The following is a 27,317-nucleotide window of genomic DNA, read 5'->3' on the forward strand; positions in this document are numbered from 1 at the left end:
GCCCACCCTCCGGCCCAGTCTGCCTGCACCCTCCAGGCGGGGAGCTCAGCGGCAACTTTGCTCGCGCCTTTGAGATCCACTTTGTCTTCTCTCTCTCGGTAAGATGGGGAACAGCATCCTTCAAAGACAATTAAGTCCCTCCTCAGCCTCTTTCTTCTGAAATGAAATTCTCCCTAATCCTTTACCCTGTCTTCAAGAGCCCTGTTTTCCGGTGCTTTCATGGAGTGGACTCCATCTGAGGAACACCACAGCTGGGAGGGCTGAGGAGCTCAGAGGTGGGGTTCGCAGGCATCTATGAGAGCAGCGGTCTCTTTTCAGATCACTCGAAAAGTGAAATCACCTGGCTGTTTACAGCCTTGGCTCCTTATCTCTTTGGCCGATGCCATCTCACCCCACAGCAGGGCACCCACTCCTCACCTGGAATGCATGAGGAAGGGTGGGAAACCATACAAAGGGAGGGAGGGTAGCTAGGACAAACCCAGGGCCTTGAATGCCAAGTTCAGAGCACTGGATTTCGGTGGAGAGCAATGGACAATTTAAATAGGGAACTAATGGGAAAATTAGCAAGCTTCTAGGGACGAGCAGTTGTACATGACCATGAATCTGCGCCTCTCCCTGGTAGGTCGATGGTTTCCTTCAAGGTGGGGACCAGGTTATTCTGAATTCTGCCTCCTGCAGTGGTATAAACTCAATTTTGGCATTGGAAAGGGGGTGGTTTATTTTGCGGGGGAGGGAGGTGGATCTTAATAAGTGAGTGGGTAATTACATGAAATCCAATTAGCAATCTCTCCCCAGTAATGGCAGTTCTGGCTCAGTGGAGTGGAAAGACAATATTGCAACAACCATGTCCATGGGCCTGGAGTGATCAGCCCTTGGCCACAGAGGAAAAGATCACACAGCATGTGGGCATTGCTAGGACAAAAGCCGTAGGCTAGGTGCCACCCAAGTGCCTTCCCCGGCCACGGGCTGGTCCCATGGTTGGCTTCTGCATGGAGAGGGCCTCTATGGCCAACTCAGGGGGAACGTGATTCTGCAGATGAATAATTTTTACTCACAAATGATCCCTAACACAGGGTTGAGGAGTTGCCTTGATCTGTTTAGGAGCAAAAGCCCTATAACTCAGCCACACCCTCCAAGTTCACCAGACCCAACACCTGGCAGTTCAGCCACTTCATTACCTGCATCCTGGGTCTCATCTTTCCCCAAATGAAATAGAGAACTGCAGGCATTTTCTTGAAGGCAAACAAGAAAACTGCCCAAAGAACCAAGTAATCTTCAAACGTCAAAGACATCCAGTGCATGAATCACGCTTAAGTAAGAGCAAAGGAATTTGGCAAAGTGACAAGCAGTGGTTTACAGCATTAAAGGTGACTTGGAAACAGTCAAACAGTCAGAGGTAGAGGGAGAAGGATGTCTGGGCCAGCCCGAACCGGCCATCTCCCCCGACAGGCCCAATACCTGCCCATTTTCCCATTTGTGAAAGGGCACTCGAGCTCCGAGTTTCTTGAGGAGGAGACAAGTTATCCTTGGAGCGTCATGTGGACCCCAGACAGCCTCAAAGACCTGGTAGAAGAGTTCTGCAGCACTGCTTTTGACTCCTGAGCAGAAGAGACCTGGGCAGGTGCTCATGCAGTGGCCCGAGCCTGGTACCCACCACCTTCTCCCTCTACCAAGTGCGGGATGATTATCTTCTGAAAGAAGCTGTGAAATCCTTTCATTCAGTCCCAGCTGCTCAAAAGAGCTTCAGAAATACTTCTATTCCACAATCATCTCCACTTCCTCTCATTCTCACAGTGTTGTCCTCAGCTCTAGGGGTTGCAGGCCCTCTTTCCCTCAAGACGATGGTCTTCAGGTCCTACAGCCTCTCCCCAGCCTCGGAGGGCAATTCAGATTCAGTGCACGCAGCTGCTTTTCTATATGCTGGTCAAACTTTGAGCTCTGCAGTCCACGGCCTGTGATGCTGACCCCATCTGCCTTATCTCCAAAGAACTTCTTGACTCCTCACCTTCCTCTGCCCCCTGGTGCTGACAGCCAACTGGGCTGGGTGTTTAGTAAAGGGCAGATGAGAGCCTGGTCCAGGAATCATCAACACTGCTTGGGACCTAAGCCAGAGCAATGGCAGGGATTTGTTTCTATCCCTTCTGTGAAATTCCTCAACTACTGACAAGCTCTGAGCAGATCCATGTGTGAGCTGGCTACCCCATGACCCCACTGCACCCCGATCCCTGGATCTGTTTAGAGGTGCTGGAGGAAGCCCAGCCCGAGCTGCCTTAGGTCAGAGCCCTCTGACATTTCCTAAGGAGCCTGGAAGTAAGACACGCCTAAAGGGAACTAAAGGTCATTCCAGTGAGAACGTGAGTCAGAAAACATCCCTGACTTAAATTTTGGTGCCTCTGGAAGGTTATTAGTTATTAGATTGGGCCCAAGCACAGGGCCTAAGTGACTCAGATAGGAACTTAACGGGTCTTAATTCTGCCAAAAAAAAGCCCAAGAAGAGCCTCAGAACAAACCACTCAATGGTGGGGATCTAGGGAGCTGCCATTTTCGTCTGGGAAGTAGAGGAGGCAGCACCAGCAGTACCTGTTAAGACTCCAGTGCAGCCTTTCATTTCCCAGTGCGAGAAGAAGGATATTTTTGTCTCATCTCCTGACAGCAGGAACGGATAAGGCTGAGAAAACTCTTCTGGCGCACACAACGAAAGGAAATCCGGCTGAACTGCCACTCTCTTCTCCAGGGCCTGCGTTACCTGAATGCTGCTCACCTGGGCAGCTTAGTCATCACCCCCCCATCTCCCTGGATCTACCCCTATTACCTGGGCCCGTCCACCCCAATCACACGCACACCTTTCCAACACACATATGGTATATTCCACTCATGGAAACCATTTCACATTTCCCAAATACCTCCTCTGACCCCAAATGCCCTCACTGCCCCACCCCTGCCCTTGGATACATGTCACACTCACCCCAGCCCTTTCCTGGCTCCAGGGAATAGGCTCAGCCCTCTCTTGGCCTCATATGAGATTGGGGACATCCTTCTATTTTAGCATTTGTCACATCAACATGATAACCCATCTCTTCTGTCTTTTGTCTCTTCCCCTAGACTAAAAGTTCCCTGGGAGGGGTATGACTATTTCTCATCACCATTTTTATTCATGCTACAGTGTCTGGCACACACAGGCATACCCCGTTTTATTGTGTTTTGCTTTACCGTGCTTCACAGATATTGCGTTTGTTTGTTTTTTTGTTTTTAACAAATTGAAGGTGTGTCAACCCTGAGTCCAGCAAGTCTATCAGCATCATTTTCCCAACATTGTTTGCTTACTTCCAGTCTCTTCGTCACATTTTGGTAATTCTTGCAATATTTCAAAGTTTTTCCTTATTATATTTGTTATGGTGATCTGTGATCAGTGATCTTTGATGTTACTATTATAATTGTTTTGGCATTTTTTAACAATCAAGTATTTTGTAATGAAGGTATGTACATTTTTTTTTAGACATAATGCTATTGCACACTTAACAGACTACAGTATAGTGTGACATAGCTCTTACACGCACTGGAAAACCAAAGAATTTGATTCGCTTTATTGCAGTTTCTCTTTATTGCGATGGTCTGAATTGAACCCACAGTACCTCTCATGATGCCTGCAGTAGGTGTTTCATAAATATTTATTGAACGTATGATTGCATAAGTGATCTTAAATTGAAACAGACAATGTTCTTCTTGGCTCATGTAACAAAATGATCGGGCAAGGTATTTTAAGGCTCATCATTCAGAAACAAGGGACTTCGGGGAGGAAAGGAAGGCTCAGGACAAAAAAGGGAGGGGACCCTGGTTCTATCTTGTTACTCAGAGACTCACCCTGAAGGGCGGGACCTATGAGCCTGGAAGGCAAGTAAGTTTACAGATTGCCGAGATGTGTGGTTTCTCTGTGTTTATGCCCTTTTTATTAAATCCAGTGTTGACTCAGGCACATGGTGGAGGACACACAGGAAATCTCCTCCATAACTGGGAAAGCACCGTCTCTGCAAGCCAGCACATGGTAGTAGCAGGGGGCCCCAAGCGGACTAGGTCTGGCTGGCTGGCTTGTCCCTGAGGTCTAAGATTCTTCTTCCTGAATCTAATTCGCATGGTACCTCCAAATGTATGTCTCTGGCCCCCATCTCTCCTCTGAGCAAGAGCCAGACCCACATGTTTAACTGCTACCACTGCCATGTCTCACGAGGCCTCACACCTGGCCCTAAAAAAACCTCAATCTTCTCCAACACACCTGACCCCCTCCCAGTGTTCCCAATACCATTAATATGACCACCATCCATCTGTTCCTCAGACCAGAAATTTTGGTGTCACCCTTGAGACAACCCTCTCCTTTATTTCCGCACATCCCACCCACCACCGAGGCCTCCCACCTCCACCTTTTAAGTGTCTCAGACTCATTTACCTCTGTCCACCTGCACCATCACCTAAGCCCCAGCCGCTGCCATCAATTCTCACCTGGACTCTGGCAACCATCCCCTAACCGAACCCCATATTCTTCCTCAGCACTCTTCAGCAGGTTCCCGCATGGCAGCCAGGGCCATCGTTTAAAAAATGCCATTCCCGGGACTTCCCTGGTGGTCCAGTGGTTAAGACTCCGTGTTTCCAATGCAGGGGGTGTGTGTTTGATCCCTGGTTGGGGAACTAAGATCCCACATGCTGCATGGCGCAGCCAAAAACAAACAAATAATAGTTCCCACCTCTTAAAGACAAAGATATGTCAAAAGAAAGATAGGCTGTAAAGTGTTTACCACAGTGCCTGGCATAAGGAAACACCCAATAAATGCAGAGATATAAATAAATAAATAAATAATAGACAAATATTTATTTAAAAAATGCCATTCCCTTGCTTAAGAACCATCGAAGTCAGGCAGTATTCCTGCAATAAAGACAAAGATCCCATATACGGCCAACAAGATCCAGCCTGCTCTCACCCTACCTAATTCTCTGGGTTCTTCCTGGACCATACTTGCTCTTGCTTTCTCAGCTCCAGCCTCTCTGACTTTCCCTCTTCCTGAAAAGTGTCATACTCTCTCCTCTACTGGCTACAGTCCCTCTGTCTCCTCTGCCTGCAATGCGCCATCCCCTCCCCAGCTCGACCGCCCTTTAAATCCTGAGGTCGAGCGTTCCTTTACATCTCAGCTCAGTCATCACCGGCTCCCTGAACCCAACATGCAGTGAGGCTCTCGGCAACAGCCCAGTATGCCTTCTGTCTGAACTCCCTGGTAAATGTCTGTCTCCCCGACTAGAGTAGAAGCTCTTTGAGGGAAAGACTCAGGCATGTTTCTGCTCACCATTGAGTTCCAACGCCAAGCACAAAGACTGGCACACAGAAGGCGCTCAGATATTTGCTGAAGCACGAATAATGGGTTTGGGTTTTACTGAGGGAAGACGCATTGCCTTACAGTCTGGCTTCATAGGAGATAGTTACAACATAGAGGACTTGGGGATGGCAACATATTCCTTCAGAGGGAGATTTTCAAGTGGGAGAAAAACAACCTTCTCGAACTGGCATAAAAATCAAAGAGTAAAAGAAGAGTTGTCCAATGGAGGAAGTGCACACCATCGGTACATTCACAAGCTGTCTGTGCGGGGATGTGGGGAGATTCCGCCCACACCCCCAGCCATATGCTAGGGAGAAGCCGGGGAGGAGAAACCTTTTCCTTCCCCACAACCGACAGAAAGCCTTAATTTGGAGAAGACAACAATGTAATGAGAGTTCTGCAGACCTGCTGAGAATCAAGTGCCTAGACACTACAGTTACATCTCTGGCCAGACTTCTTCTTTTTTTTTGCTCACTTGGAGGGGTTGTCTGTGTGCTGTGAATGGAGATCTTGAGTGTCCTTCAGGGCTCAACAATGCGACAAGTAGTGTCTGACTGTTTCTTTATGCTCCAGTTTGTCTGGCTGTGAGTGTACATCTAGGTGAAATTAAACCTAACATCAGTAACAGCAGACTCTACCCAATTGGTCTGAGACATAGGCCCAAGGCTAACTCCTGCAATGTTCTTTATGACAGGTCCCTCCCATCCCCTCCACAAGGCAGGGCTGTGAACCCCAGACTCCTAGCTGAACAACTGAGCCCTTCAGCACATGAGTCACTATAGCTGCCCATCCTTCAGGAGAGGCCTACAAGCATTGCATGCTGAGACGGTACGCACCAAATAAATTCTATTATGGACTCAGGCTTAGCGTCAGAAAGAAATTTCATAGAAATGGTAGATAGGACACAACGAGATGCCATTTTCCTCCAAATTAATATAGATTCTTAAATATGATAATATAAGCTCTTCCAGATACTATTGGTTGTAGATACAATCTTTTGGTAAAATGATCGGCATGTTTGGAAAGCCTTACAGAAGTCCATTAAAAAGTTCAATAACCTGGCAGGGTACAAAATAAATACATAAAAATTAATGGCTTTCTCAGTAATAAATAACTCAGAAAAATACAGAAAGATCTCACTCTATCTGTATGTAGCATCTAAGAATGAAATTTCTAAGAACAGTGCAGAGCTAATATGAAAAACACCACAAATATTTACAGAGAGATATGAAAGTAAACTTAAATAAACAGAATACGAGAGAGTAAATGGAATAGCATGTTTTTGAATGAGCAGACTCAATATTGTAGTCAGGATGTCAATTCTTTATAAATCAATTTATAGACATCATCTAATTCATATGATATCATGTAAAAAAAAGTCAACAGAGACTTTTTAGCATGTTAAAAATGATCCTAAAGTTCACCTGGGCTATTAGATGTGTTGGAGATAGTAGCTAAAAATATTTTGGAAAATAATAATAATGTAGTTGATTTGTATACCAGATTTTAAAACACAATATAAAAGCATCTGTAATTATAACAGTGTGGTATAGCACTAGGTCAGAGAGAGAATGGAACAGAATAAAGAACCTGGAAACATGCTCGAGCTAAAATAAGTATTGAGTGTTTAAGAGAAGTAGCATTTCAAACTGGGAGAAAAGAAAGATCATTCAATAAACAGAACTGGAAGGATTATATAACCATTAAGAAAAAAGTTAAATTCCTACCTTACATCTTACAACAAAACGAGATAACTTAGAACAGGATAAAAATTTGAATCTATAAAATGAAATCATGACACAGGTAGAAGAAAATGTAAATGAACAGATATCTAAAGCCAGGATAGGAAAGGATTTTCCAAGCATAAAAAAATGAGAGGAAACATCAAAGTGAAAAAGGCTGACAAATAGGACAACAAACAAATTGAAGGGTTGTATACAATCAAGAAACCATAAATGGATTTAAAAGACAAATGACAAACTGGGAAAAATATTTCTAACATGACACCAAAAGGTTAATATTCTCTTATGCATAAAGAGCTCTTACAAATCAATAAGAAAAGATGAATATACATAGAAGAATAGGCAAAGGACAGGAATGTCAGTAAACACAGAAACAAATGCTTTAGCCCACAGGTAATCAAGGGTGTGCAAATTGAGACCACGAAGAGACTGAGATAGTTTTAAAAATTGTAATAGATCCGCGTTGGGTAAAATAGGTGTTCACGTGCTATTTATGGAAGAGTAAATAGGCGATGTGGAGGTACAGGTCAATGTCTTCTGTATGTTCCTACCTCTGATCTGGTAACACCTCTTCTAGGAATTAATCGTAAGGAAATAATCCAAAATGTCTGCAGATATTTACGTTCAACAACACCTGATTTCAATATTATTAATAATAGCAAATCATTATCTAAATATCCAACAATTAGAAGTTAAATAAAATATGGCACATTAATATAATGGAATATAATGAAATGCAGCCTTTTAAGATGTTTCTGAATGTATAATGACAACGGAAAATCAATACAAGGTTAAGACGGAAAAAGCAGGAGATAAAATGATATATATTATAGTACAATCCCAATTCTACTCAAAGTGACAAAAAATGGATTCTGAAATGTTAACTGTTTTTATCTCTTAGTGATGAGATTAGGCATGGTTTTTCTTTTTGCTAAAATTTTCCATAAAGAACATTATTCTTATAATTAGAAAGTTACATAATTTTAAAAGATCAAACCTTGGTAATTCTATTTCTAGAACTCTATCCAAAACATTCTCTCATGTAACTCTCACAACCGCCCCATAATGCTGGTACTAGTATTTCCACGTGACATGTGAGAGACGGAGGCCTGGGTGAATAACGTGATGAGCCTGATGTTAGCCTGGGCCTTGTCAGATCTGTCTGACACCAAAATTATGAACCAAAATGATACACAAGAGGGTTATAATAGGAGAAAAAATGTATACCTGCTGGGTGGAATGGCTGAGTAAACCAATTTGCAGGCATGACGAAATACCATGTAGGCATTAAGAATTGATGTTTAGGAATCATTTTTAATGACGTGGGAAACTGTTCTAAAGTTTAAAAAAGCAAGATGCAAAATTTCATTTGCAACATGGCCCCAGCTACTGTAAAAATGCAAAACAAAAGGAAGACTAGAAGAAAATATGATAAAATATTAAGAAAAGCCATCTGTAGACAATAGGGTTTTAGAGGTTAATACCTACTTCATTTTGCCCGAAAATACTACACAATGGGTGTTACTTTTATTACCAAAAATGTTCCACATTAACTGAAAAAAAACGAACATGCCACCCATTATCCTCTTCCTCATACCTATCTATACTTTAAGGCCAAGTTGAAGGCTCACCTCCCCCAAGAAGCCCTCCTTGATTTGCCCAGCCCATTCTGCTCTGACCTTTCAAAACATGTCTTTAAAGTTGAGTTTGGACTCCTGGCTTCAGGAACTGTCACATGGGTCTCTAAGAGCATCATAGCTCCTGTGCTGAATTCTCTACCAAGTATCCTAGAATCCCTGGGGTAGGAAGCACACCACCACCTTCTGCTTTTGTGTCTTAGGCGTGGCTGTGAGCGGGGCAGGCTTGTGGAACTGATGTCAACAGAGCTGCCATTACTGTACCTTGTGTAGCTTGGGCCTGTCTGGGGACAGGGTAGATGATTACCATGAGCAGGACCAGTCCATGGAAAATGAGAAAACTCAAGAGTATGTAGTGAATTTTCTAAAACACTAAGTTTATTCAACTCTTCCATATTCTGGGATTATATCCTTCCTACCCTTTGGTGTTAAAACATTCAGTGTTCTTTGAAATGATGGGGTGGAGTAGATGGTAATTTTAAAATGTTATTTAACAAACTAATAACTGGCAACTTCATGTTGCTTCCCCCATTTTCATCATGTTTCATGGTCCATAAAATACTAAACATTGCAACTAACTTTTCTGAAGAAGGGAGTTTAAAGAATTTATTACCTTTGTAATCTAAATAGTACTGGCGCCCATTGAACAAAACTAGAATATTATTTGTTACCATTCAGAGAAGTATTCCTAACTACCCAGTCCCATATAGCTACCCCTTTCCTTTTCCCAATTATTGTCCCTCATAGCATTTATAATTATCTAGATTATATTCCAGTGTTTGTTTGTTTTCTTTTTTAATGCTAAGTCTCCCTATGGAGAATGTATGTTCCACGAAGACAAGGTCTTAGCTTGGCTCACTGTTGACACACATAGTAGGTGCTCAATTAGTATTTGTTAAATAAATAAAGGAAGGACCTTGGAGCAGGAAAGGGTGGAGGACTTTGGTCGGAGTCTTAAAACACTAGAGAATCAAATTTAAAATTTCAAATTTAAAATTTAAAGTCATTGATGGGTAACATACCTGTTCGGGACCTAATTCTAGCTGGGTACTAGCTATACTAGCATGAGGTATCTTGTATCTGGAGAAAACTCCTGTAAAGGTTTCCTTTAGTGTCCAGTCATTCTGGGAATAAGACATTAAAAACAGAGTAAACACACTGAGCAGAATTCCTGGCCAGTAGCACTGGCTCATGCATTGGCAGGACATATTCAGTGGAAACATACATACAACTCAATTGCAAGCAGCTCTCCATCTCCAGTTGCTGATTAACACTCTCCTTCCCCAAGGCCTCTCAGCTTCTCTTTAAAAACAAATCATTTTTTACAGTAGTTGATGAGAAAATGCCCTCTTGTGGGCGTGACAGTGGACCTCCTCGATAGTGCCAAAGATTTCTGAAAATGTGGTTATTGAAGAGAACTCCTTCATTAGAGTTAAAGATTTTTAAAAAAATTTCAAACATCAACCCTTTGTGAAAGTGAAAATGCATTTTCTAAAAGGCCGTTAAATACTCGATTCACTTCTGCATGTCTACCTTAGCAATGCAAGTTCTGATTATCTTGAACAGCATCGTCACAAAGATAATTATTCTCCTTTCTAAACTTCTGTATGATCTGCTAATGACTGGGTGGCTTTTTTTTTTTTTTTTATCATCATCGCCCAGAATCTGCCTCCTTTCTGCTCCCAGGAAACCATCACCTGAGATTGACAGGCAGCAATTGAAAATAATAAAATTATGTAAGAGTAGCTTGTAATCACCAGCATTTCACAAGCAGCAAAATGCATTTCGCTCTGGCTGAGGAAAAGAAAGTTTCTTCCTCATTTTAAATCTGTATCAGAGGTAAAGCCTTCTATTAAAACACAATTCTTGGTACACTTAGAGCCTCTGGCAGACTGCCAAGGAGACGATCATGGAACTATTGCTGCAGAGAAGCAGGCCGTCAAAGGCAGGGAGGCGCGTCCTGAGAAAGGGGCAGAGTCTCCGGAATTCTTGGAGGGTTCTGTTCACAGTCGTCCTCACCCCTCTGGCCAGGCTCCTCTGCCAGTGGAAACACATGCATGCACGCACACACACACACACACACACCTTTCTGGAGGGGTATGGGGTAGGTAAACATTCAGAAAATCCTTCCCTGTCTTTTGCTCTACACTTCACACACACACACACACACATTTTGGGTTTCTTCTTTCCTTTCTCACTCCTTTTTGTCCTATGTAACTGACATCATCATTATTATTAAATTATAAACCCTGTGGCTCAGGATCTGGTTAATTGCAACCTTTTTGCTGGATGTAATTTACAGGGACAAGTGACCACTTGGGGGCACAGTTATTTGAGAAGGCTGGCACTCAGCTAGCATGCAGCAAGGCAGGCTTTTCAGGTTTGGCATCTGCTTTAGCTTGGTTGTCTCTAAGAAGAGAGCCCCCCAATCTTGGATCCTGCTGGAGCCCCAGGATGGAACAGAACCCTGAGAGAATTGTTCATTTAAGGTGAGTCTGAGATTCACTGTGAAGAATATTATATATGGGATTATATGAAATTATTTTGTTCCTTCCTCCCTTTAAAAAACTGGTTGTTTAAAAATCTCTTCCACGTTGTGGCCTGTCCTTGTCGTGTTTTCATCAGTATTTGTGTGGGCGTGTACACAAACACCATGCTCACTATGAAGGTGGCAGGTGGCGAAAATTAACCTTATTAGTATAGTTAAATTTCTTTACCCTGTTAAATGTTTTTATTCCTTTCCATTATGAAAAATATGCTGATTGTTTTTTTAAAAACCTATTTTTTAAATAGAAAAATTTTAAGTAGAATTTTAAAAGTAGAATAATGACTACTGTTAACATTACGGCACATTTTCAGTCTTTCGTTCTATGCTCTTTTTTTTTTTTTTTTACATACTTGACGTCATAGTATATATATAATATGTCCCCGATTTCTTTTCATTAACCAAGTTTCCTTTTAAAAAACGATTCTCATGATAAACAAACTCATGATAAAGTCACTCTAAAAATTTTGTTCTCAATGCCCAAAGAAGTGTTTTGTATTTTTCCTTGTAGTCTCCTGATCAGCAGAAAGGCAAGGAATGCTCTTCATGCCACCTCTTTGCCAACCCCACCCCAGTACCCAAACACGTACTCTGAGGACAGATTTTCCCCTGAGACAAACCAGGCTGTGTCGGTGCATCACTGGGCACAGGGGAGACACAAACCCGGGTCGGGGGAGAAGACAGTGGAGGGGGGTGGTGCGCACGGGCAACACCCGGGAGCCAATCCAGGCTGCGCTTTCACCAGTGACCCCAAGCCCCGAGGCCTCCAGATGAGCACACGGGTTAGTGTCCTGGGAAGATTCGTGTGTGGTGCGCAGGAAAAATGGAGCAAAGATCATCTTTTGTGGCTCAGATTTGAATGCACAGTCATTTCACATCCTGGTGAAGGGATCCCTTATCTAGTCACACATTTTAGGAAATCATCCCTGCTTGCATGTGACAATAACCAAGGCAGAGAGAGAAAATTCCCCGGGGTTTGCACTCTTTCACCCAGCACGGCTTGAAACAGCACAGGATTCACAGGAGAGGATCCCGCAGCCAGACCCGCCGCTCCCACCCCTTCTTGCACACTCGGGATGCTGTTTCCATGTTCTAGGATTTGGGGTTGCAGCCCTAGCTCTGCCTCTCACTGGCACGTCTGAGATGGCATTCCCCTGCTCTGGGGCTCACTCGATCAAACTGTGACATGTGCCCAGCACTGGCCTAGGCTCTTAGAGGAAAATCAGCAAAGGAATATAAACGCAAGGTGAGGCGATCAACCCTCCAGGAGCACACGGTCAGCTGGGGACCCCTAAGAAGTGTTTACCTGGAGAACCTGGGTCACGGGCTCATCCCAGAGGAAGCCATGAAGGACGGGCAGGATCTGAGCTGGGCAGAGAGACGGACAAGCCTTCTAGAGATGGAAGAGGGGAGGGGGGAGCCAAGGGTGGCCTCAGCCCAGCCAGAGAGGCTCCTCAGCCAGCTGACAGTCCCTCTGTCCCCAGCGCACCTTCCTCCTCTCCAGCCACGTCAGGGGCTCGGTTCCCTGTGCCCACGGGTGGGCGGGCACGACTCATCAGGCCCTGGCTTGCTGAGATGGGCTCCATGCCCCATTCCCCTGTCCCAGGACCATCAGCACCATGGGCTCTGGCCAGGGAGCCGACCACACGGTCGTGGGGCTCGCACGACTCCCAGCTGCACCACCAACACTTCTCAGAGGTGAATTCAGAGCAATGCATCCTTTAGAAATCACAGTGCAAACCCAAGCTGGCCTTCCCAGCTTACCCCTCACAGGGGAGAGTAGATTTGTTAGCTGTATTGAGCTTGTGAGCTGGTGGACTGGGGACGGGGGTCCGGGGTGTTCAGAGGGAGGCACCTGAATGGAGGGAGGGCGACCATCGCCAGCACACCTGCCCTGGGAGGTCCTCCAACTGCCCTGCTCCAGGGGCCTTCCCAGCGACCACCACACCCTCATCGGCCCGTGTTCCCACAGCTCTCTACTGGAGGCAACAGTTCCAGTAAACACCCCGCACTCTCCAAGTCACGCAATGAGGCATGGCCCAGGAATGTGGACACATGGGAGACAAGTGGACACAGGGGAGACAAGTGAACTCAGCTTTCACGCAGATGTACTTTGTGTGCATTCCTGGAAGTCAAGAATTACCTCGCCCCCCCACCCTTCCAGTCCTGTTACGGGCAGTACATAGGGCAGCAAAGCTATTATTAGTGTCATTATATGAGGTGGCTATGTTCCAAGAGATGAGGTAACTTGCCTAGGATTTCGCCATTTCTAGGTGGCCCTGCGAGGGTGCTGAGGCCTGACCTCCATGGCAGCAAAGGCCACGGCTCGTGAGCACAAGGCCTCACGGCTATTTCAGGAGCTGAGATGCTGCCCAGAAATGTGGAAGTGGGGGACACTGATCTCAGAGTCAGACTGCAGACTCACTGGAGAATGGGTCACAGCAGAGAGGGCAAGGTCACTGTAAGGACAGCTCTTGCAAGAATAGCTCTTGTGCTACAGTCTCAGACTAAAGGCATTCACTCGGCTGCAGAAAGAACGTGACAACCAGCTCTGAGGCTGCAAACCAGAGCGGAAGGGGCCGAGCTGGGGAGCGGTCACCCTGGCCCCTATTCCCCCCCCCGGTATCCAGTCAGTTCTGCAGGTGGCCGCCTGAGCTGGGGAGGTGCAGTCACTGCTCAAGGACACTGACCTTTAAGACCGTCCACCGACTCCCTGTCCCCAGGGCAGAGTCACCAAGCAGCCTCCCGATAAGAGACTCAGCTTCCTGTGTGACGCGCCTTCAAGGGAGAAATCTGTCCAGTAGCAACACGAGCATCTGGTCCAGCGGGTGCCATACTTTTAGTGCAAATCACCCAAATGCCAGGACCTGGAGACTGTTCAACTCCGGGTAAGCTGCCAGTCTCGTAGGAAACCCCCCTGCACGGAGAGCTTGGATGACAACCCCAATCTGTGGGGACACTCCCAGTTGGCCAGCTAACAGCCTCACTCGCTGCCAACTCTCCCCAAACACTGCAACACTCAATGTCCATCCACAGGAGCGTGGACACACCAACTCCGGTACACACCACGGAACACTACTTAGCAATAAAAGAACGAACCACTGGGGTAAGTGTCAAGATGGGTAAGTGGTGCCCGGGGTTAGGCTGAGTGAAGCCAGAGGGCACCAGAGTACACACCACATGCTTCGGTTCATACAAAGTCACACAGCAGGCAAAGCTCATCTCTGATGACAAACGTCAGAAAATGGTCAGGAGAAGAAGGGGGATTGCTTGGAGGGGGCATGTGGGAACTTTCTGGGGGTGACGAAAACGTTTTACATCTTGTTTTGGATGGTGGCTACACAGGTATATACAGTTATCGAAACTAAGTGAACTGAACACTTTAGATCTGTGGATTTTATTGTATTGCTTCAACTATTATACCGCAAATAAAACACATACATATATACAATGCCCAGCGAAGGGCAAGGTACACAGCAGGTGCTCAAATTGATGAACTGTTGAAGTAAATGCCTTTTTTCCTCCAAGCAAATTGTTTAAAGAATTTATTAGGAGAGCCAGTTTGGAATATGTTTAGAAGTCTTTTTTTTTTTTTTATTGTGGTAAAAATACATAACGTAAATTTTACCATCTTAACCAGTTAAGTGTAGAGTTCAGCAGCATTAAATATAGTCACACTGTTGTGCAAACATTACCACCATCCATTTCCAGAACTTTTTCATCTTCCCAAATTAAAACTGCACCCACTAAACAACACTGGGTTGTTTAGTGGGTACAGTTTTAATTCCCCTCTCCCCTAGCCCTTGGCAACCACCATTCTATGTTCTGTCTCTATGAATTTGACAACTCTAGGTGCCTCACAGATGTGGAATCATACAATATTTGTCTTTTTATGACTGGTTGATTTCACTTGGCATAATGTCTTCAAGGTTCATCCATGTTGTAGCATGTGTCAGAATTTCCTTCCTCTTTGTAAGGCTGAGTAATATTCCGTTGTATGACGATATCACATTTTACGTACCCATTCACCCATTGATGAACACTGGGTTGCTTCCACCTTTTGGCTATTGTGAATAATGCTGCTATGAACATGGGTGTGTAAATATCTATTTGAGTCCTTGCTTTCACTTCTTTTGGGTATATACCCAGAAGCAGAATTACAGGACTGTATGATAATTGTATATTTTAATTTTTTGAGGAATCTCTATACTGTTTTCCTTAGTGATCACACCATTTTATATTGCTATGAGCAGCACATAAGGGTTCCACTTTCTCCACATCCTCACCAACACTTTTTATTTCTATTTTTTAAAAATAATAGTCATCCTAATGGGTGTGAAATGATGTCTCATCATGGTTTTGATTTGCATTTTCCTAATGATTAGTGGTGTTGAGCATCTTTTCATGTGCTTGTCAGTGATTGGTATATCTTCTTTGGAGAAATGTCCGTTCAAGTCCTTTGCCCATTTTTCACATCAAGCTGTTTCTTTGTTTGTTGTTGAGTTGAAAGTAAATAAGTTTTATTTGTAACTTTGTGCAGGACTGAGAACCCAGTCTCGCCCTTCCCACTGTCACATGCTCAGTCCCTAGATGTCAATCTCATGTCCCCGTCCCTACCCCCAATGGTCCCTTGGTCACACAGAGCACAGGAGCCAAGAGTCAGACAGGCAACTGCCTGACCCTTTTCCTAGGACCAAGGAGATTATACCTGGCCTTGGTGTCTATCCCAGATATCAAAAAAATGTTTCTGAAGACCAGATGTCCTGGGAGGCACACCTGGAATAAAAACAGCTGACAGTTACAGCTCTTGAACTGTGACTTCACAGGTCAGTGAGTACCCACCCCACCCCTGTGACCTCCCCAGGAGTCCTCACCAACAAAGAGGGCTTTTTGTGCTTCCTGCAGAATCTGGGAGAGAAGTTTTAAATTCCTAGGTGGGAACCTGGGCAGGGTGGTGGCTCTGGAATGCCCTTTTCACTCGGGGATGTGAGGGAGAGAGCATGGGCGAGGCAGGGGCTGTCACCACAGCCCATCTGGAAATGCGGGGCTGGAGCCCTTGCCACAGGATAATGGTTTGTGTGGCTTTATCTTAGCCCGAGCTGCTTTCCTATTAGTCTCCCCACTGCTGCCTGTGACCTTCCCCTCACGTCCCAGTCCCCAGTCGCTGGTGTCTTCCGGGTCACACAACCCACATCCCCTCCCTCCAGAAAGCCCCGTGGGCTTCTACACTGTCAGGCCTCTCCCCCAGGGGTGCCAGAGCAGACCCTGCTGGAGACCTGGGGCCAGTGAAACAAAATGTCCCTTCAGTTACCAGACAGGTGGTGAGTTCATGGAGAGGAAAAAAGTGACTTCCATGAAGCATGGTTTCCATGAAAATCATTCTTCTCCTTGGGGGCAAAGGAGGAAATTTTAGATCTTAGTGCCATTTAATTGTGGAAAAAGGCAGTTTTCCCACAAGGCATGAAGCAACCGAGGTATTCCTCTTTTTTTCCCCCTGCAATGTGTTGCCATAGATCAGTAGATTGAGAAGCTTCAGAGCTTCTACTTGGCGCACCTAGGTTTCAGCAAGAAAAAGGTTCCTTTCACAGTTTGAATATTATTCAAGTTTCAATGATTAAAGCTGGTTGGAACAGCATGAACCGAATAGATTACAGCACTCCACTTACAGCAGGCTCTTCGCTAGCAAGATCAGCCAGACACACTTGCTGCACGCAGCCTCCGGGTCTCACTAATCCGGCTTCCGAATGCGGCACTGACACTTCCCAAATTCGGTGGCCCTGGCTTTTGGTTTGGAAAGCCAGAATCAGAGTATGGTCATCTTCTAGTTCTTCAGATCAACCAAACAAGCTAGTTCAATGGCAAAATAGCCTACCCCAAACAAATAAGCTAACTCAATGGCAGAAATAACCTACGCATGGCTCAAGAAGTCAAAACAGTGCAGAATTGCAACAAAATGGCCTCATACGAATGTGGGTATGAGGTTCCTGAGCTAAGACCCTGAAGCTCTCACTCAGCATGAGGGAAACGACTGGGGATGCACATAAACACAGAGCAGACGCCCCTCTTCACAGCCCACCCAACATGGTAATCATTTTCTGGACAGAACAGATCAGGCAGCTCCCCCCGCTACGGTGAGCACTGACGGACTGGCCAAAATTCAGTCCGCTTGTTGTCCCAAAGGTGGCAAGGTTGGCCCCACTGATGAGGGATTCTAGATCAGAGCTTTAGAAAATCACTGCACGTGCTTTGGCAAGACAACTGCATCTAGGCTCCCACGCTGCCCTCTACCCCTGTCTGTGGTGAAAGACCAGGTTTGGGGGTTTTATTTGTATCTCCAATCTGTTAAGAACCGAAATGTGGTCTTAGCATGCACGACTAGACCACAGCTCACACCACACACTGCAGCGCACATGGGAGTGTGACGCGGCCCCAGACTGGTCCACACCTTCAATGAGAGAAGCCCAAGGATCACGCTCTTGGCTGTCAAGGCAGTGCCAAATGCAACAGAAGTTTCTAAATGCTTACTCCCATTTTATCTTGTCTCAGGCTGGTAACCGATTTGCGGTCTGGCAGCATGAGGACCAGGGCTAGAGTAGCATCATTTTCTACTGGCCTGGATAGCCTGGCCTGCAGCAGCAGTGCCCAACCTAGGTGCCCGGGTGGAACTGCGTGGATGCCCGTGGCAGCGTTCAGGATCAGGTTCTTTCCCTGTGGTCTGTCTTTCAGAACGTCACAGGAAACTGCTGGACTAGACCCTCATTGATCTTCTTCCACCTGCTCTCCACATGCCACGGGCTTCTGAGTTGACTGGGAGCTCATGGTCGGGGCCACATCTCAGGGCATCTGAACAGTGAGTACCCAACATGTGTCAAGTCCAAGGCCAAAAGACAAAGCTGGTCCTTGCCTTCAAGGAGGTCGTGATTCCCAAAATGAATCCAGAAATAACCACCTGTTCACATGATTTGGAGCAGAAACCAACCCACCCATACACGTAGACAGCAGTTACGATATGCCTGGTATTGTTCTAAGCACTGTAAACAGGAAGCCATTTAATCCTCGAATATTTGATTCTCATCCATGTAAGTCAGGGCACCCTAAGAAGCCTTCTGACCACAAGGATAAGTAGTCAGTTAGACCTAAGCCTTCAAGATAAACTCAGAATCGAACTTTTGTTCAGTTTACAAACGATGATGGCAGTGTGAAGGAATTTGAAATCATATTGACGGGTCTCACTTTCAGGTTTATTTCAAGCCTTAAAATAAAATTAGCTGGACCTCAACTTATTGTGTCAACTGTGGTAATCAGTGAGCAATGTGGCTAAGTGTGTATATATTGTTATTTTAATAAGCAATTTATATTCTGTATGAAAGGGAATACTGGCTCTCTCCCTTCTTTAGAGGTTGGCAGTCGTCTGGAGGCCAGGTTTGTGCATTCCTTTAACCCACCCAGCCACCCGTGTTTGTTGATCTGACCTCAGGCAAATGCTCTGTCTCTCTAGAACTCATCTGCAAAATAGGAATAATGCCACCCACATCACAAGGTGAGCAACAAAAGAGATGCCGCATGAAAGGAACCGTTCTCTTCATTGTACCTGCTCAGTAAACAGTTACTGAGTCTATACTTGCTTAAAAGCACCAGGAGATGAATATATCATTAAAGTTCCTTAGGAGGCTAAGTTCAGCTGCAGTTTTGATCCAAAAGCAAATGCTTAAAGCTGGAAATTTGAAAAGAGAAGATAAAAGAGAAAGGTAAATTTTTGTTTTGTTTTTTAAAATGCACGTTTCACCTTTCCCCACTACTTCTCAATGTTGCTAAACATCCAAAAGGAAAACAGGGATGATCTGGCAACTGTTAGGTCTCTAATTTGGCCTAAGCATTTGCTTTTCACAAGACAGAGAGTTCTCTTGTCTGTTCTTGCTTCATTGTCCCCACCACTGACCCTGCTTCTAAGAGCTTTGCAGGGATGCCTGAAGAAACAGAAAGCCTCCTGCCTGATTTTACCTTGAGGGGAGAAACAAGTCCAGGAGTAAGGAAGGGGGAGGTGCTGGAGCTGAGCTGCACCCTCACCCAGCATCATTTCCTGTGGGATCACTCAGTTACAAGTTCAATCAAAGGCACTGTAGCTATGCCTTTCTCACAGTGAATCTCAAACTGGAGAAGTCATTCCTTGCCTGAGTGAGGGTTAGAAGAGTTAAAACAGGGAGCAAACACATCTTTGTGGTGTCTGCCCCAGGTTCTGTTCACATCCTCTTATCCATCTCCAAAACCAACCAACCAACCCGCTCCCCGCCAAAGAATTCAAATAGGACAGAAATTGGAAAATACAGTGTTATTGACCTTTCATAGTGGTCTCTATGATTGCAAGGTGTTTTATTTTCCCTTAAAACAATGCTTTTATGAAATGCCACAAATTAAAAAATCTAAGTAGGGACAACACCTCACAAGTAAGTGTAATATGAAGGACGGACTAGGACGGACTTTGCGTCGACTCTCACAAGTGCCAAATAGATTCGAGTTATCACTGGAATGAAGAAGCTCCAAGAAAATTAGTCTTCAAGTCTCAAGTCATAAATCCTAAAAGATTCCATTTAGATTAGTCAGAATTCATCAGCAAGCATATTTAATAGATATATGCCCAAATACAGCATCTAAAATTCCACACAATGAAAAGCCATGAAGATACAGCTACACAGCTAACTGAGTGAAAAGGAACTCCAAAAAGTAGCCTTTGATGTCTATTACCTGACACCTTCTCTGGGCATAAATTTATCCAGGCAAATAGTTTTACTATCAAGTTTTGTGCCAGGCACTGTGTTAGGCACTGGGATTCAAAAGTGAACACGTCCAGATCAGTCTTCAGCCGTCCTGGATGTATCCTTAATCCTCTCTACATTGTTTCTACTCCTTACTTCACTATTTAGTTATTACACTGGCTCAACGTGGAAACAGCTGCCATTCAAACATCTAAAAGTTTTTCTCCTTAGCGTTCCAGGAGACAGAGGAAATGGAAGCAGGTAAGCAAATCCCAAAGTACTGTGAATGTTGGACCTGGTCAATATTCTTATTAAAGTTCACGTTCCCTCTAGTAGAATTATTTTACTTAAAATGTTAATTAGCACAGACAGTGCGGTACCTGGTGCATAGCGGGCAGCGTGTAGTGGTATAAATGCATCAAGATCCAGTCTGGAGTCTCACACCTGCCCCACCATACACACACCGAAAAGACAAGACAGACTGGTAGTTGACGGATGTGGGTTCAAACCCAGATGTACAGTGAGGCTAGATTCATGACCTTGGGCCAGTTGATTACGTTTCTGAGCCTCATCTTCATTTGCAAAATGTGGATAATCCCTACCTCTCATCGTTGATATGAGGATTAGAGGTAATGTATGTAAAGTACTAAAATATAGTGGTCAGCCATAACTGGAAGCTATTATTATTATATTATTGGGGCTTGATACAGGTTTGGTGATTGAATAATAGATTAGCTGACCTCTAAAATCCACATCAACTCTAAAATTATGATACTAACAATGGAATTAAAAGTTCATATATCAAATCCACTCAAGGATATTTTTAACTATTGTAATTGTGATGCAAATCTCGTTTCAGAGTAAGTCCTGCTAATGAGACTCACAGAATACAATGTATTTATATACACCCTGGCATATTATGAAAACATGTATGATCAAATTTAACAGGATAGGTGTCTATGGTTTCTGAGATCTCCAGGGGTTGCTGCTGCCTTTTCTATCACAACTACTTGACCGAAGTTCTCCTTTCTAGAGCACTTCTATAGGCCAGACAGACACTGTGATGCAGGTTTTACCGGAGTTATCTTGGCCACGATTATTCCTTCCACTTTCATAAAAGAAAATGGAGGCTTACTGAGATTAAGGATCTTTCCAAGGTCACACAGCTAGTAGGCACCAAGCACTGGACTTCAACTCTGACACTAAGCCCATGCCTTTACCCACTGTGCCGTATCACTGCAACTCAGGCAAGCCCTAAAAGCAAAACATAAGAGATTGGAGAGACTTGTGAGGAAATGTACCCACAGAAAAGGAAGAACAAATGTCAGTCACATCTACTGCATTCTTCCTCTGACTGTATTCTGTTGACTACATTTTCACCATGTCTCTTAAACAGAGGATCAGTGTAACATATCCATGTAAAAAGTGGGAGAATCCAGCAATCCCTCTTCTGGGTATATATGGAAAAGAACTGAAAGCTGGATCTTGAAGAGATATCTGCACACGCACGTTCATAGACATGTACTGTAAGATTTCCCCTTACATGAGATATCTACAGTAGTCAAATGTATAGAAACAGAAAGTAGAACGGTGGTTGCCAGGGAATGGGGAAGGGGGAAACGGGAAGCTGCTGCTTAATCGGCATAGAGTTTCAGTTTTGCATGATGAAAAAGTTCTGGATATCCATTGCACATCAATATAAATATCAGCACTCCTGAACTGTACACTTAAAAATGGTAAAGATGATACATTTTATGTTATGTGTTTCTTTTTACCACAACTTAAAAAAATAAAGTGGCAGAATACATATTTGTATATATGTGTGTATATATACATATTTTATATATATTTGTATATATGTGTGTGTATGTATATACACACACACACATATATCCTTAAAAAAGTCAATGATTTAAAAATTTCAAAACTCTAGAAAATAATTACAAAAAATTGACACCTGTGGGGCCAATGGCAGCCATCGAATGTTTGGGGAGCTGACCACTTGGCCCAACCCAGATCATTTTCACAATGCTCAACCATCCCTGTTCTAGTTTCTGAATCATCATCACCTGCTGCAGAGTCAAGAGTCCAAACCATGTGAATTTCATGCAGCTATCCTCTCTCATGGGAAATGAGAAATCTTCCCTTTCCCTCCCTAAAGGTGGAGAAGCCCCAAGACAATAAAGTTTATTTCACAAATAATCGTGTTGCTACTTCCAATGATCAACCTACCTCATCTTTTTTTTTTTTTTTTTTTTTTTCAGCTTCAATTCCCCTGGTTTCAAGTGATTTCCTTAAAGAAAGCAGAGACTACCTTTTTGACCTAGGACTTCAGGAAAGTAAGCGGGTAGCTGTTGTAGGAAGAACCAGAGTTTGCTTTCAGAGTGACCTTGATCTCAGCAGGCAGGTAAAAAATTCTGACACACTTTTCCTTCTTAACCAAAATTATTCAGACTATTTTTTTTTTTTTTTTAGCATGTTAGGAGATGAATCCCGATTTCCTGAGTAATAACAAACGACCATCTTCTGCATAAACTACATTCTTCCAGTTTCTAAACATTTGGGTTTACATGTGACTTATCTGTCTGCAAAGAGATTTCTTTTCTTTCTTTCTTTCATTTTTTTGCCGCGCCGCTTGTGGGACCTTAATTCCCCCACCAGGGATTGAACCCCGGGCCCCCGCAGTGAGAACACTGAGTCCTAACCACTGGACCACCAGGGAATTCCCTGCAAAGAGATCTCTTATTCTCCAGTCATCCCACATGGTTTCTGCTTTGGTTTAGCCTCACCCACCACAACCAAAGGCTGGATTTCTTATTCATGGTGTTTATTCTTCCCCCTACCCCCAAGTAAGCACTTAGCTGACCGATTACAGAATCACAAGATTGGTTATGATTCCGTTTCTCCATCTGACTTTGAACTTAAGTGCTCCAATTATTTTGCCTGATCCTAATAAGTCAGTAGCGTGCTAATGCTTGCCTTGATATTTCTGAAATATACAGGGTGTGATTAGCATGGGACTGCATCATTAGAAAGCAAAGTTGAAAGCGGGTGAGCAAAATCATCACTCGCATTTAAGCAAAGCTTCCTGTTCAGTGAACTTACAATGTTACAATGATCCTAGAGACACTATATGCTGTGACTAAACGTATATCGTATTCAGAAAAAGCCTCAGATGCTCCAGAACCTTCTGTCTTTGGCTACTACCGGATGAGAAAAGATCCTAGGAGGACAGGCTTGTTCCAGCACAAAAAGTCCAGAAGTCTGTTTAAGCCAGATATAGCTGAAGACATAAAGAATCCTTGAACCATAACAGGGTAGGAGGGGAAAAAAGGAAGGAAGGAAGGAAGGAAAGAAGGAAGGGAGGGAAACCTTTAGTCAATTCTGCTGGGTTGGATTGACATCTCCAGGCCATAAAGTGAGAAAGCTTTAGGGTAAGCCTGCTGGAAGAAAAAAGAAAAACAAACAAACAAAAAAACCCCATGCACACACACATATCAAATGAGATGCTAAAAGACTACATTAGCATCAGTGGTGTTATTTGAGTCGATTAAAAAAATTTAACCCTTTTATATCTGTGTGCAACCAGGAATAGTGTAAACTTTTGGGAACTAGCAGACAGAGAGAGAAAAAAAAAAGGAAACGCTTTAAATTGGGAATGATTTGCAGCCAAATCAATTGATAAATGAAAGAAAAAAAGATGGCACAACTGAAATTGACGCCAAAGATTTATAAGGTTGACTAAGTAAACAAAAATGGAACGGATCACCATGGAAATGCATGAATATTGAAACAGGCAAGATCTGAATACACTAATGATATGCCTCACTTAGACTGACAGGTGTTGATAACAACTGTCACAATCCACAGCAACATCCACACTTCTAACATGTTTATTCCTAGAAAACACGGGCTGGATTTAAAGGTTCCTTTTCTTTTAGAAAATAAATTTTCTATTCTTAAAGGGACTAACTCATTTCTCATCTACTTGAAAAACAAAAAAGGTTTTATCCATTTGCTTTTTTGGATATGAGGAGCTGCAGTTAGCAGAAGTCATTCTCTTGGGCTCTACTAGTCTTTGTTCCAATAAACCTCTCACAAAACTGAATTCTCAGTCTTGTTTATCTCCCGCATTGAGTACTTGAAGTATGACCACCACTCATTAGAAGCATAATTAAAAAGACACAACCTAGATTCCTCGCTTCCGTCACATACACATGAAAACCAGTAACCCTTAATCTATTTGTTACCATGGCTACCATAGGATATTTTATTTCAGTACAACTCTAGGTATTTCGTTTGGATTGTTGCTTGCAAATGAAAGTTGGAGACCTATAAATTTCTGTTAACTGTGCTAGAAATGGAGAGACTGAACAGAAGAAAATGTTTTTCTTAATCATGGACAAGTACGGTTTATAAGATGCTTGGGCAGAAAAGTTATTAAAATTGGTTAAATACATCAGCCCATAAACCAATTTAAATGCCATTAAATTCATATAGAGTTTAAGGACACATACGCTAGTAATTCCCTGATTTATAGCAGGATGATAAATCAACTGCACTCAGAACAATGTACCGGACGGAGACTATATTCACCAGTGGCACACAGTTCCATACTAGTATAAATGCCAAGAATATGTGACTACTCAAATACATACATGCCAACCAGCCTTTAAAGTATTCACCTGTGAATTACCCGACGTTTTGGCCAAGAGTCGGGATGAACAATCAATAAAGTTGTTCATCATGCCCTCCCCCCCCAAAAGAGTGAAAAAGTAGCTCTGCACTCTCCATTGTAATTTTTAAAAACATCACGAATGAGGTGGGCTAATTAAATCTGCTGTCATTCATCCTAAACCGAAATAATTCCTTAAATCTGCCCTCCCAGGGCTGAGTTGGAGATAAGACCGCACGGCAAGAAAAGGAACTCTGTAGTGAGTAGACGGTTGACTTTAAAGCGACTGAAATTAGGGTAAATACAGCTGTAACCAGGACAGATCTGTCACTGCAAGAGGAGTCCGAATCCCAGCATAGCTCGGCTGGTGAGAGGCTGGAGCCTGCAGCAGTGGAGCCTGACTTTCCCTGAGCTGACGAAGTGGAAGTTTCGCGGACAGCAGCAGATCGGCGTCCTCAGCGGTCCCGTCCCTCCAGCGCCGAGGTCTCGTCTAATGCTGCATAAATACCTGCGTCCATGATTCGCCCCGGGCGCGCCGCGGCGCAAGCACCGTAGAGAGAGAGGAGAGCGTTTGCAGAGCGGCAGGGATGGCAAAGGCGGCGGCTCCCTAGGGACCCGCGGGGGGGACTGACCAACTGACCGTGTCTACCACTGGGTTCCAGAGCTCAGGAACGACAACTGGCTTCTCAGCTAGCGGACCCAGGCATCCGAGACTCGCGCTTTGGCCCCATCACCGTTGGTTGCAGGCAGGCAGCGCGTCTCCGCCTTTCCCAGCCAACGCAGACCCGACCTGCCCGGGAGCTGCCTCGGACCTATCCGGGCTCTCGACTCTGCTCTCCCGACCCCGGGCAAGCTCTCCTCTCCCTCGGGGCCCAGAACCCGCACTGCCCAGCGGCCGCACTCGCGCCGCGACCGCATATAACCCTAGCGCTCTCGGCTCGCTCCAGGCCACAGAGACCCGGACGTGAGCCCTCTGCCACCTGGCACCTCCCGCGGCAGTCGGGGCGCGCGTCCACGCTCCCACATTACACATCTCCCCGTCCACACTATCCCGCACATAAACAACCCCTCCCCACCCAACACACATCCTAGCCTCTTCACCAGCCCCGTACGCTCTCCTTTCCGCGCCCCCCCCAAAACACGCTGGCACCCACAAGGTGTTAAGGGAAGGCGGGTCACAACAAGGTCTGTATGGGTTTCCTCCCTGTGGTTTTCACGCTCCTCTACCTCGAAAGTTACTTGGGATTGAGTGAAGAGACCAGAGCCCCAAATGCGGGTCTGAGGACGGGAGGGGTCAGAAACCCCAACCTGGCTTCCCGCTGCACAGAGGCGCGCACCTCCCCAAAGGCCGGACGCGTGGCCGCCCCCAGGGTCCAGCCCTCCGGTGCCTCTTCCTGGCCCCCAGCCCGGCTCGGGCCCTGGGCCGCTCAGGGGAGGTGGCTTGGAGAGGGACGCATGCTGTCGGGCCCAGCCGAGGAACTGCCTCGGCTGGGGGGGGGGGGGTCACACTCGCTTCCAGGACCCCCTACCACAGCGACATTGGCCCCGGGCAGCCCCTGTGCATACACACCCGGGGGCAGGAAGTTTCCCCCCCCCCGCCTTTTTTCCCCCCTGGAGCAGCGCAGGCGCAAGGGCTCCTGCAGCCTTGCGAGTCCAGACGCGGGAGGCTCCTGCCGCCGCCGCCGCCGCGGGAGCCGAGCCCAGCGTTCCGGGTACTCGGGCCCCGCTCCCAAGCCCGGCCCGGCCCCACGCAGCCTCCAGGACCTTGGGTCCCCGGCGCCGCATCCTTGGCGCCCTAGCCTGGCTCTTACCTCCGGCCGCGCGGCTCTGGCCCCGGTCCGACGCGCAGAGAGCCTGAGGTCGCGAGTGGGCGCAGGAGGGCTAATGGATAGGGGACGGCGCCTGCGGGTAGCTGTAGCTGGGGCCGTTCGGGTCCTGGCCGGGAGAAACGGATCCAGGTCCACCTCCTCGCGTTCCTGCTCTCCGCCTTCTCCCCCTTTTCCTTCTCCTCCTCCTCCGCCGCCGCCTCCCGGCAGCCCAGGAAGGATGCCCGAGAGAGGGAAGTCAGTCCTTCTGCCTGTCAGCCTGTGCGGCTACGCGCGGCGCGGCGCGGCTCTCACCGAGGCGGCGGCGGCTCCGGCAGCATCGCCCCCCCGCTCTCCCCGCAGCCGCGGCGGCCGCGGGGCTAGGGTTGGCTCCGGGCTCGGGGCTCGGGCTCCGGGCGGGGGCTGCACTCAGGCGCGGCGGCCGCCGGGACTGCGGGCGGGCCCTGCGGAGCCGGGGCCGGGGCTGGAGCTGCAGCTAGATCCGCGGCGGCTGGGACGGCGGCGGCGCGGGGGCTGGCGCGGCCGCGGCGCGGGGACCATGCTCCCTTCTGGCTCGCTCCGCTCCGGGTACCGTCTGCTTTAGCTGCGAGGGAGGCGGGCTGCGGCGTGCAGCCAGGGGCGGGCGGAGCCAATCACGGGCGCCCGAGTGGGCGGGGGCGGAGAGTGGGGGAGGCGGGGCGCCCCCGGCCGGGCACCCAGCGCTGCTCCCCGGGCCCGAGGGATACCCAGCAGCCGCGCGCCGGGCCGGGGCGGAGTGCTCGTGGGTGTGTCCGTCCTTC

The 27,317-nt window shown here is 46.0% G+C and overlaps 1 protein-coding gene across 2 annotated transcripts in view; it reads right to left on the reverse strand.

Annotated features, from left to right (window-relative positions):
* Positions 1 to 27,098, reverse strand: part of KLHL29 (kelch like family member 29) — a 315,474-nt gene extending 288,376 nt beyond the window's left edge. For both annotated transcript variants that reach the window (XM_007183458.2, XM_057558621.1), the window contains exon 1: positions 26,524 to 27,098. The gene's annotated coding sequence lies outside the window, so the exon portion shown is untranslated. The remainder of the gene's footprint in view (positions 1 to 26,523) is intronic.
* Between the last annotated feature and the right edge of the window lie 219 nt (positions 27,099 to 27,317).

Source organism: Balaenoptera acutorostrata, chromosome 12 (genome assembly GCF_949987535.1).
Source record: "Balaenoptera acutorostrata chromosome 12, mBalAcu1.1, whole genome shotgun sequence".
Classification (NCBI taxonomy): Eukaryota; Metazoa; Chordata; class Mammalia; order Artiodactyla; family Balaenopteridae; genus Balaenoptera; species Balaenoptera acutorostrata.